This window comes from Ambystoma mexicanum, chromosome 5q (genome assembly GCF_040938575.1).
Source record: "Ambystoma mexicanum isolate Mex_15411 chromosome 5q, UKY_AmexF1_1, whole genome shotgun sequence".
In the NCBI taxonomy this organism is placed as follows: domain Eukaryota; kingdom Metazoa; phylum Chordata; class Amphibia; order Caudata; family Ambystomatidae; genus Ambystoma; species Ambystoma mexicanum.
The window spans coordinates 900,742,205-900,755,571 of NC_090933.1; the positions used below are offsets into that span (position 1 = coordinate 900,742,205).

General features: G+C 44.0%; 1 protein-coding gene across 1 annotated transcript in view; it reads left to right on the plus strand.

Annotated features, from left to right (window-relative positions):
- The window catches only part of CPQ (carboxypeptidase Q), a 1,957,200-nt gene that overhangs the window by 948,607 nt on the left and 995,226 nt on the right, over positions 1 to 13,367 (plus strand). The window lies entirely within an intron of this gene.

Here is a 13,367-nt window from a genome sequence, read left to right on the forward strand (position 1 = left end):
TTCATTTTCTAGAAAATCCATACCTGCTATACAATACATTACAATTATCGCCCATGTAATGATTCTTTTATAAATCTTCCAATGTAAGTTTCTGTAAAAACTGTACAACAGCTATATTTACTCTCTGCCATTGACAATTAAAAATTATGTTCCATAATTCATCTGTAGTCGTAATATCATATCTTGAGAAAATATCATAAAAGAATGTTTTTCTTTCAACTCGTAAGGCTGGGCAAACTAATTAAGTCAGAGAAAGTTGCATGTAAGTGATTTGGAATGTGTGGATGCAATTTCAACAAAGAACCAAGTAGGGCTTGATGAGGTCCAGTCCTACAATCGTTATGTTTCTTACGTAGCATTGGTGCTTGTTACTGAGGGCATTTGTATAAGACTCAATATCAAGAGTAGTACAAATTCAAATGTATTCTCAAAGCCATACACTTCACAACTTTTACAACACATACAAAATGAGTCCCCAGTTCCTTCAAATTGTGTCATTCTGCAAGGCCATGACCTTTGGCTGCCCTGACATAAGCTGCTTATGATTCCTTAATTTCTACTTGTCTGACTTGGCATAGAGTCTCACTCCAATTAGATGTCTCAGGGTTGCAATCTCCCCCAATCTGCTCTCCCGCACCATCTGGCAGTGGCCAACTCATCTGGGTCACCTCTTTGAATGCCACAAGCAAAGAGCAAGCCATCTCTAGGCAATGGCATTGTTATGTGTTTTTGTGTGCTGCACCTGCTGTTGCTACACATATGCATGTAGCTTACTGAGATGCTCTCTTGGTGGTCTCTACACTTTACTACGGCCAGGGCCAAGGGACAGCAAGAGCAGTGGTATGCATGGAGGCAGAGAACAAAAGGGGCTGCGGCTTGTCTTGTACTGCAGAAGTCCAGCGATAGGAAGCCAGTATCGACCATGATGGTTTGTAAACACCCAGTCATTCAACCTTCTAAGCAAGCGATGCTATAAGGTGTCGCAGTTATCTTAGAATTGTAACCATACCCAGCATAACATCATCAGAATCCAGACATCATTTGCAAACAAAGATGACAGATCCCACTAAGCCCATCAGTAGAGCAGCCAACTTTTCCTTGTTGCCTGCAACCAGGAACAAAAGATGACTACTATAAGGTCGCCTCCAATGCGGCACGCCACTATGATGATCATCATGATTAACAGCATGCTCATCATGCCCAGTATGAGTTCCTAAATAATAGCTCTAACGCGGAATGGCTATTCAACTCTTTGGCATTGATTTCAACTATCCAAAAACAGGATATTCTTCTTCTGTGAAGCTTAAGGCCTCAAGGTCGAAGGGGGAAGGTCACAAGGTGGGCAGACCCAGCCCTACTGAGATTGTGCACCACTATCCTAAGGATTTTCAGGAAGTGAATGTGGCTTGCAGAAACACCTCTGCCATATTCCCACCACTGCACCTTCCTTGGCAGACTGGTTTCTGAATAACGTGGTTTCTTTGCGAGGCAGAACACAGGTCTCACAGGAGAACTGCTTTTAGAAGACCTCTAGATGTTTGACTTGGTGTCCCCCCAGGTTGATCTCTTCACCAATAGGAAACCCTGATGAAGGATGATGAATAACATTTTCCTGTGACTCTCATGCAACCGTAGTTGCCACATTGATTTAACACTTGTGTTCCATATTCAAGTCATATGTGATGAAGTGCCCTGTCTCTTATTACAAACATCACATTGTAGTAAAGCCCCAACACTCCCTCATCCAGATAGTTTTTTTGGGTTTTCTGGATCCTTCGAGATGAAAGGACCCACTGTCTTCCTCAGGAGTAATATTTTCTCTTACAAGAAAGGGAGTGGGTGGTGCTCTATACCCTGCACTACAGTTGAAGAATTTGAAGGGCCACACCCTGAGAAACAACCATAAATCTCCAACAGTCTAAATTGGAGGTTATGTGCACAGAGTAGAGGAAATACCACCACGGACAGGTTTGAGAGGATATGGTTCAGCTTTTGCTATTGGCCAACAGATTAATGTTTTCATTAACCTAGTTGGTAATGTGTCTTTAATTTTAAACTTCTTAAAGATGACACGTCCATGTATGTAAATTCAATAAGTCTTCCAGTGGGGTTTACATATTCCTTATAGTCTATTTGGGAGTGTAAAATATCACTTAATTAGAATTATGAACGTGTTTTACCCTATTTGTAAATCACTTCTGCAAAAAGTGAATTTGCTATTGGCCTTTGTCATGCATAGAACATTTGAGCATTGAGTTTTTATGTGAATAATATTTTTGGTGGAATTTCGTAGGTCTTTCACAAGGACTTGACCACATCCTTTATTGATCGCACGGTCCTTTCGGACTTTGACATACATTATGACACCTGTTCATGGTGTTTCTATCACAGCTTCATTTGTTCTTAATGGAATTGAAAATACTTCATCAGGATTTAGAATAGGCCTTAATACTCTGGCAGACTGTACTTAGAAATGTACAGAAGGTTTTTGCCACTTTCTATTTCAGGGTGGACATTTCTGCAGGAAGGCATCAATAACAACACAGACACCTCCATCTTTTACTGGACGAACGACTGATACTGCCAATGATATGTGCTGTTCAGAAATTCAAACTTCCATTGGATAAAGTTATATTCTTGCCCCAACATCGGCCCTTCAATACCTCAGTGGCAAATTGTGTTCCCAACAGACCTTGGCCTGTGATGTGAGAAGGTAGAAAAGGGCAAAGGAGGGGAAAGGTGAAAGGCACATTAACGGTTTGGACAGACAAGAATTGGAATGAGGGGTGGAGTTTGTGAAAATTAAGGTATTATGCCCGTGGGTGCAGATGCTATCACTGACAGGAAAGTACTGAGGTTAGTGAGTGCACATGAGGGCCTCAATAGGTGATCCTACACAGTCAAATGTCTCTCTCCTTCCCTACAATTAATTATCTTTTAGATCTCACGTTCAATTCTTCATTGTCTCTGTGTCGCGATTGCTGCAACTATTTTGTTGACAATTTCAAGTGGCACACAGCAGCTTGCTATGGTATCTATAGGCATGAAAGCCGTCCACCTACTAAGTAAAGACAGGTACAGATGTGCGGAGTTCTGTTGCTGTTGCATTTCTGACAGGCTTCATGGGGAGGAGTTCATGTATTTCCCAGCTTGCTTGCTTGCATCCGGCACCCTCCCCTTCCCCCCAGGTTGTTCATTACGTGTCACTGAGGCAAACATGACAGGCCATGTTTGTGTCAGCGTCTGCCAAGAGAACCTTTCCTGGAACTCCCTTTTTCAATATCTGCAAATGCAAAGAACAGACAGGATTTCCTGTTAAACATGAACAGATTCACCCAAGGTGCAGTTGTAATTTACTCAAATAGTAGGCTTTTTTGAGATCTCTGTGGTGCACGTTTTGTACACGTAAGTGTTTTAAGCAGGGCAGGTAGTTAAACAAAACAAGTTACTTCACAAAGTAACCACAACCGAAAAGGGCACAGTGTTTTAGCACACCGTATGTATCATCAGAGTGATACAAAAATATGTCTTTAGTTTCCAATTTAAAAAAAACATTCTTACTTGACATGTTAGTCTTCTCAATGGCAACTTATTATCACACCTACTTTTCTGTTGATTGCCACCTAATACAATGTGTGACATTTTAGGAAAATGATGCTTCCCATTGTTAAACACACTAGGAAATAAAACATGTTGGGTTTTGTTTGTGTAGTCAAAATAGGATGGATGGGTGAGAATGAGTTTCAAATGAATGACTGATGTGTGTCAATCTTCACATAATATTGGATCCAGTTATATGTAAACCTCTTGGAACCAGTGACCCGTACCCTCTTGAAACAATTTAGAGCCACAAGCAATTTTGTTTAGTTTATAGGCTGACAACCTTTTTGAGGGGCTGTTTGATGGGTCGGTTTCCTTTGCCCTCATGCCTCACTTTCGTTTTGATGATTCCCATTTTTAAACACACTATTTAATTAACTACTCTAGGGCGATAGTCTTCACACAGTAAAATCACTTATGGTTTCCATCTGTCCACAACTATTTGATTGCCAATATTACATATCATTTCTTTAGAAATTACTTGTATATTTTTTGGTCATTTGAAGCAACAGTTTTATTTGATCAGAAGCCTATGCCGGTGTCGCGAAATACTGTAAACCCTTTTGGCCCCACTCCCCCATAGAATTTAGTTAAGAATACTGCCCCACCCCATCTGAAAGAAAGTTCCTCTTGACATGGGGAAAAAATATTTCTCAGGGGTCGATTCCATTTCAGAATACATTCTACCCGGGTGACTTTGTTTCAGGATAAATTCTCTTGGGGGCGACATTGCTACAGGGGAGGGTTTCTTCTGTGACACCGGGCGCACATCACATTATGCTGTCAGTTAGTGTGTACGGGTATCAACACATGAACATCTTAGGTCCTGTAAGCTATTAGTTATGGCTAACAGTATCCTTTGTATGTATTTATATTTATTTATGAAAGTGAACATAGTGTTTCTACAAGAAACACTTTACAAGAGTCACATATGGCAGACAGAGCAGTGCCATCTCTGGATGCTTTTCAATCATAGATCATGGTTAATCACGCAATTACAAGAACTGGATAAAATAGTGCTGCTCCATTTACAACCCCAAACACCTCACATGACCAAACACCTCACACGAAGCTACAAATGCAAGCTTTCTAGTTAATTTGCATAACCACAATGCATATCGTTGTGTCTCTGAAAAGGAGGCTGCTAAGTGGTGCTGTGGCATGTGTGACCTGTTAACTGAAATGGCATATTCTGCTATTATATCACATGTAGAAGGGTTTTCTTCTTTTTCTTTTTTAATCCCACCATAACAGTGATGGTGTTTAGTAAGAACTGTATAGTGATGTTGGGAAGCTCATTACATAGAGAGGGGGCCAGGGTTTATATATTGGTAACATGACAGAGATTATTACAACAGATACAGTCCATGAGCTCATCCATATGAAGCATGTTTAATGTGTGTTTGAATCAAGTTGTAAAACAAACTTGTCAGTGAATAACAAAGCTAGAGAAACTGAACCAATGGTGGAGAGCATGTATGTTGTAGAAACTCTAATTTCTAAAAATGCTGGCATTTCAAATCTAAGATAAATATGCATTCCTCCCAGCACCACCCTCCCACTAAACGTTTATGGTATGATTCTATACCTGTGTTCACCATAAACATGAATGTATGGCATTATGAAAGTATGGTGGCGTAAACCTCGTACCTGATAACCTAAACTCTCTAGCAGCAAATATGGATGGATGTATGAAGGCTGGTTTGGGATGAATGAGATCAGAATGAATCATGGAATGTTGGAATATGTATGTGTGAGTTAGAGAATATTGTGTTGCCACAGGTAGTTGGAACGATGCAGCCTGGATGGTGGGGGTCTAAGGTGCCTGTCCTATTTCTTAAGGGACTTTGATGTAACCTGACTGAAGCAACTTGATGGCAACTTACCTGAAGTGTCCAGGAACCGTCCTTTACAACAATGGCGACGAGCTGGTCTTCTCAGAGGCCAAGGAGACGGATTCATGTGTGCTGGAAGAAAAATAGAAATTAAACCAAATTAGCTGCTGTGGGGTGTGTTGCCAATTAAGGACCCACTGCCCCCCGCTCCCCCAGGAAAGGTTCCACCACCAAGGTTGCTCTGTGAGAGCAAGTAGACCATGTGGAGAGGAATGGAAGGGGAAAAGAATGGGATGATGTACTCAAGGATGCCTGCATGAGCATGGTAGGCGGAGGACTGTCAGTTAGCAGAACTGTATTAAAGGATCCAGGGATGCTTACAAGATCAAGGTAGGCCAAGGATAGTTTGGTGAAGGAGAGCTGGGTAAAGTGACGCCCAGGGAGGCCTGCAGAACGAGATAGGCCATGTGGAACAGAGATGGACAGTGGAGCCAATGGCCTAATACACCCAGGGAGTGAAGGCAGGCTAAGTTATAGTGTTGTTTGGACTGGTAGGTAAAAGAGCCAAGGGTGCCTACATTGAAGAAAGGAGAAGGTTTGCTGAGGAAAGGGTGAACGGAAGAAGAAGTAGAGTACATGGGCAAGCGCAACAGGCCTGGGATGCACATTAAACTTTCACCAAGATGGAATGGTGATGCAAGGGAGTTCGCAGTGACATTACAGCAAAGAGTAGAGACAACTGCGTGGGCGGTGGTAAGCGCCACAGGTGTCGAATGGAGTAGGGGCTGAGGCAGTAGCTACGTGTTCCGTACAGCCAGTCATTCGGGACAGTCTGATGATATTGGCCTGGAGAATCCAACGGGGAGTTAAGGCTGACTTCGAGGAGAAACCCTCCCGGCATACCCAGCTCATGGTGGGGTTGCTATGCCCCTATGATGAATGCTCGAAGAAGCCGAGCATAGGGAGGAGAAGGTGCAGCACAGTTGGATATATAGCTGCATCACATGATGGATGGAGAAGCTGTATGACCCATGAAAGCATGGTGACATTTATGTGTTAGCATTTTATGGTAATGCCGTTAAAGTGGGATAGGTGGAGGGGCTTATAATGTTGTGGAGGGATGGGTATAGGAAAGGAAAGTAGGACTAAGGGCCCGATTCATGGAATTCTTTGCACGGTTCAAAGTGTCTTTGCACTGCTGAAAAGTGACTTTGCACTTCTGACACAAACCAGGCCTGGTACGCTGCCGAAGAGGCTACCTTCCTTCCAAAAGTATACATCTTTTTACTCTCCTTATCCGGAGTGGCTTTGGAAGAGGCTAGAGGTATTCCTGCTCTTTTCCTAGTAGTTGTAACCACCAAGGAGTTTGGTTTTAACTATCTCCTGATGTAAAGGCTGTCTGAAGGAGCTGGCCGGAAAACTTTCTCAATGCGCGGGTTTACTGCCCGTGTTAAATTTGCATTAACTAAAGAGGTCTGGATGCGCCTCTGTACTGATTCATGGAACTGTGCAAAGTGTATTTTTGCCGTGCAAGGTCAGTGCATAGTCATTTTGCACTTTGCAAAGTTCCATGAATCGGGGTTTGTGTCAGCCGTGCAGAGTCACTTTGAACAGTGGGAAGAATTCTATGAATCAGGCCCTAAGAGTCTATTGCATGTTGAGGAGTAGTGGGTTGCGCTCATTATCTAGCCCAGTGAGGCGCTTGTTTTTTTAATTGTGTTTATTTTTTATTTAAAGCACTTGGTGATAACCTTATTGCAATAGAACAGAGAGTCGGTTCTGCTGTACATAAACGTGTTGCGGTGAGGCGCATGTTAACTGAGAAAAAAGCCGCATTGCAGGTTTCCAGCTGTAACGTTGCCACTGCCACAAGGGCTGCAGGAACTGTGGATCCTGTTGGTGTTTATGTTGTGAAGGAGATGATGTGGTGGAGCCGAGTATGTGGGAAAGGATGCTAATTTAGATACTATTTGTATGATTTCCAGGTATGGTGTTGCAACAGAATGCAACATGTACTCTTAGGACATTTATTTATTTAGTTGTTTGCTATGCACTTGATTTTAAAACATTCATTACTATGTCATGTTAAAGAAACGGGCAAAAATACATGCAAGAGAAGTGAAAGGGGAATGGAAACAGTGTTTGTGTCTGCAAAAAGTGAGATATAAGGACTTGTCCCCTGACAAGCTTAGCAGCCGGGGTGTAACCAATCCACAAGCGACTCCATGATCTGGTCAATGGAGCATGTTTTGCCAAAGGTGTGGGCTGCAGGCTCTCAGGTCCTGTATATTTATTATTCTTGGTCAGTCTCTATCAGGCTATTAAGGTAGAATCGAAATGATGTCCATATGTCTTTAGGTCTGCTACTCGTCGACAGGAGCAGCATACAACTCTTCCATGTCGCTGGTCAACCACATGTCGACAGAGGACGACGATGCATCTTTCCATTTTAGTAATAGACCACGTTTATGAAGCAATGGGCCCAGATTTTAAAGTCTTCGAACCACCACAGGCATCTTGACCACAACTCACAGTATGCAAACCCGAGGACACACTGACATCCGAAGCCCAGTGATAGCCGATAGTACCTTGCACACTTCAGCCCAATACACTCCCAGTCCCAAACACTCCTAGAACATTTGCAGTAGACCAGCATTCGGCATCTGACACCGAGGGCATAATAACTCGCCTCCAGGATTATACAATTTGATTCTGGCTCGAGCACAGTGTAATTGATTAAGGATTGCTAATTGAATAAGTCAGAGCTTAGAAATAAATGACACGTCGTTTGTCAATTTGCATATGTTGGACATTTGCTCGTCTGAGAATCCATCTCTAAATGCCGACACTACTTAAGCCTGGCTGTGGGCCCTGAGTTGTGCATGCTGTTGTCCCAGGGATATCACTCTTCGTGCTCCTATTGCATTGATTATATATGTTAAACATGGGTGAGGGGTAAGTTCCACCAGGAATGAAGGCTGGTACGCCCTTAACACTGCCTGCCTACACTTATATAGTGTAGTATCTGCAGGGTTCCATCTCCCAGTCTGACCCTGGCATTGGACCAGTATATGAAGTTTCCCTCCTGAAACATGTCTCCAAGTGTGCCACAATGTTTAGTCTGCCAGGCTTCATACATCTTGCCATCGATTTTGTGAGGCCTAAAACAGGGCTGTGCCAGAGTGGTAGGTTCCTGCCATTAGGCGTTACAGTCTCCTCCACGCAATAAGCGGGGCTTCTACCGGATCAAGGGGGTTAACTGGTTTATGGTGCTTATGCAGTAACAAGGTTTGTACCTCAGCTCTTTCTAGTCGTACATGTGGGGGAGCCAGTAGCGCCCCGTACCAGAATGTTGCGAACTGTGCCTGAGCAACTACAAAGTACAATTTAAAATCGTGCGATGTAAGACCAACTGCCATATAAGGCCTTGCAGGACTGTCCCATTTCATTCTGACAGGGCCCGGGGCCCACACAACCTTCGTACATAGCCTTCCTAGTTCATTGAAAAATGCTTTGCCTGGCCATAGAGGGATGTTCAGAGACATGTATAGGCGTTTGGGCAACATAGTCATTTTTAGTAATGCTGTCCTGCCTATTTGCAACATTGGCATTTTGCTCCACCTCGTCAATATTGTCTTAAGGTGAGTCATATAATTGCCATAGTTTAAGTTAAATGTGCGAGTGTCTATCTGATTGCAACATTGGTCCACCCCAAGACTCCATTGGTGTCTGGTATCCTATTAATAGTCTGTGGTAATACCTCTGATTTGGCTCTATTAATACCCAGTCCTGAGTATTTGCTGAAAACAGTTCCCTTGTAGATTATAGATTCTATATTATGCCCTGGTTCCCTTACAAAGAGTAGGTTGTCATCTGCATATAGTGATATGAGTTCGGGAGGGCCTCCTAGTCTGATACCCTTATTTCTAAATGTGTTACTGATGATGTCAGCTAGTGGTTCCACTGCCAGTGCAAACAGTAACTGGAATAGAGGGAAGCCCTGGCTCGTGCCTCTGGCTAAGTGAAGCACCAGCGACAGCACCTTGTTCGTGCAGACACTGGCATTCGGTTGCGGGTACAATAACCTGATTTGGGCTATGAACCTAGGGCCGAATCCAAATTTCTCCAGGACCTTGACTAGAAACGGCCATGACACAGAGTCAAAGGTCTTTTACATGTCCCAGCAAATGGCCACTGCCTATACAACCGGATCAATACGAGATTTCACAGTGAAGAGCCTGCATAGATTCAAGGATGTGCACCGCCCGGGATGAACCCAGACGGATCTGGGTGTATTAAGTGCGGCATGAGCGGTAGAAGCCTGGCTGTCATTACTTTGACATACGTTTTGATTTCAACATTGATAAGAGATAGGGGGCGGGATGAACCACATTCTTCAGCTGGTTTGTCAGGTTTCAGGAGCAAAAAAATGATGTTCTCCTTTAACTTGTCTGGCAGTGCTCCTCTTGAAGCAGACTCTTCCCACAGTATCATTAAGTATGAGGCCAACAACTCACAGTACTCATTATAGAATCCTGAGCTAAGCCCACCCGACACAGGTGACTTCACATTCGGCAAATGCCACATTGCTCTGATTTCATTCGGTGTTATAGGATTCTCGAGCAGTGTGCTGGTCTCACTCAAGAGCAGGGACATAGGGATGACCTCTAGGTACTGCAACATTTCCCTGTCAGATATCACTCGTGGTGGGCCGTAAAGTTTGGAATAGAATTGGTACAGAGTCATTACTTTCAGAGTTTGAGGTCAGGATTTCCCCTTCTTTGGATACAATATACAGAATACCACTACCCCCAGTTTCCTTTCTGACCAGTTGAGCCAACTATTTCCCTGGTCTGCCAGCCTCACCATAGTGACGAGCCATCATTGGCCTACTTCAGCTCCCTTTGTGTAGCATCACAAAAGTAGTCTAAGACTGTTTTATTTTCCAGCCTCATTTGGGGCTTTGGTTTACGGGAATAGCATATTTCAAGCCTTTCAGTAGTATGGATCTCATTTCTGATCGTTTTCAGAATATCAAACTCCATTGACATGGCGAACCCACAAGTAAATACTTTTCCCATATTATGTTAAGAAAAACAGAGTAAATGCTCAAGCAATTGATGTGAAAATGCTGGGTCTGTCAATGCTTCAGGCTTGAATCTCCATGAGGGCTGCTGGGCTACTGCACAGGAGACGGTACCAGCTGAACTGTGGCCGGGTCTGAGAATGTTCTAGGGATGATATCACATGTTTGGACCTTATTCATTAGGTGGGACGACAGTAACCACAGGTCTATTCTGGAGTGCATGTTGTGTACAGAGGAATAGAACATATACTCTCTATCATCCCATTGCAACATCCTTCAAATGTCCAACTAGCCCCCTTCCACATACCCCGTAATAGAGCACTGACTGCTCTCCTTAAAATGCTGTGTGACCTGCCTGTGTGATCCAGGGCTGGATCTAGTATGGTATTCATATCGCCATCCCAAATCGCTGCCGCCATTGGGTATCCCATGCAGAGACTGAATAACTCCCCATAGAAGTCAGTATTGTCAATGTTAGTTCCATATACATTTAGCAGAAATACTTCCACCTGTTTCAGCTTTCCATGGAACAAAACATTATCAACTGGCACATCAATGTTGGTATCTAGCGCCTTAAACCACTGTGTCCTATGCACCAAAGTCATCACTCCTCTGGCCCGGGATGAGTAAGACATGAAATATCTCTGGTCTCCCCAGGACTTGGCTATAATGTTAGCCTGTGCTATAGTCAAAATGCTTCTCCTGCAAGAATAAGACTAATTTCCTGTGCCTTCGCAAATACACCAGTATCTTGCAGGTTTTAATTCCCTCACAATCCAGCTAACAAAAGTAGTCCCTTCCACTTCATTACATGAGTGCATCATTTGATGCAGTATGGATGACCCAAAGTAAGCGGCCAGTGACTTTGTATTTGAGCATCTCAAACATGCTTATTGTCCACCAAGTACTGAATTTGCTTTTAAATCCACCAACGTGTCCATTCCCTTCGCCCACCTTCACTGCCACCCAAACTGTAGCAGTGCAGCCCTCCCCTCCCAACATCATAAACCCAATAAACCCACTAACAAACCAATGCAATCGCATAGGGGCTAACTGTTCCCATGCTGGATAGCGGTTACCCAATTAAGCACACATTATGGGACAAATAAAAGTTGAGAACATCTCAGGCAGTGCAACCTGCATCCATCTCAAAATGTGGGATCTTCCTTCCACCCACAGCCACTGTATAACTTATGATGCGGCAGCTTCACTGGCTTCAGGGATCGTATATTTTGGTTTTGATAAATGAGATTGCGACGTCCGGTACCATGAAAAAATAGGTTCTGTCTTGAAATTGAAAGCACAATCTTGCGGGGAACAACATCATATGTTGCACATTTCTATCCCTGAGAAGTTGCTTTAACCCCCATGAAGGATACCCTCTCCTGTTGGACTGCAGCTGAGTAGTCTGGGTATATATGTATGGTATGGGCTTCAAACCTCTGGTCCCTCTTCTCGCACACAGTTTTGAGCAGCAAGTATCTGTCCGTGTAATTTAAGATGCGCACTATAATCTGGCACAGAAGCTACCCAGGTTTGGATTTTGGGAGCACCGCTGTTTTCACAGTAAAGGATGGTGAGAGTGGGGTGTTGCCCAATATGTCTGATAACAGTTTCTCTACTGCCAGCTCCATATTACCGTGCAGTGCCAGTTCTGGGACTCTGATAATCCGAATATTTTTCCTACGGGAGCGTGACTCAAGGTCTTTGCATTTTGCCTTGTCTCCCTTCATGAGAGTGTTTATGGTATCTTGCATAGACACAATGGTGTCTGCCGCGCCACTTATCCTACTCTCTGTCTCGTTGATTCGCCACAACTCCTTCTCTAGCTGCATGCAAATTAAGGCAATGCTGGTAGTTATGCCATCAAGCTTGCCTTTAACTGAGTCAAAGCCTTTTTGCATCAAGTTAAGTATTTGGTGGGAGTTGAGAGGACAAACCGCCTGTGACTCTGGCCAGTTGATTGCAATAGCAGCCTCGGATAAGGTTGACATTCCTAACTTGGGCAGAGTCTGGGCGTAGTGCTCCATGTTGCCCTGTTTCTTTTCAGGCCCTCTCGCCATACCTCTCCCAAGCAGTGGTGGGGATCTGCGTGAGAAATGTCCAGCACGTGTCTTGCCCACCTCTCAATGTAAGCTGTGGCACCGTGTCACTTCAGCAGTTAAGCTTGCAGGGATAAGCTGCTGCTTGTAAAATTGCTAAATGGCAGTCAGTCAGCCACACATCAATAAAATTATACAGCTCCTCCAAGTTTGGGCCCCCAAGTTCTGCGCACCAGTTCTGTCAGAAATCAAAGGCATGTGTCCACTTTGAGGCTGGAGCAATATGGAACTAATATTGCACAGACCTTGTCACTCCTTGGCAGCTCTGGAGAGCTGGGCTCTCCAGTCAGGGCGGTCACCCCTGCCTCATCTGGCACTCCAATTTCCTCCGTGACAGCAGGCCACCGTGGGGCAGACTGCAGCTGGAAAAATGGGCAGTGAATGCCCGAAGCCCGATGCTGTGTGAGTCCAGGCACAGTTTAGATCTGCGTACGTTGACAAGGGGCACTGTTCCTCAACAGGAGTCGCATCTAGGTCATATACTGCCCTTATGACACCAGCTCTACACTGGTGGCTCATGGAATGGGCGATCAGGACTCCTCTGCAGTCAGGTAATTGTGAATTCTGCATGGGGCTCTACATGGGAGCCGCCATATTGCGCGGCTGCTCAACAGCGCACCGTCACATTTAGGACAAATTGATAATACGTTAACTTTGTAGAATTAAATGTTTAGGATGGGAGATAGGAGTGTTAGGAAGTCTAACTTTCATATGGTCATTTGTGGATATAGAAGCACTATAAAG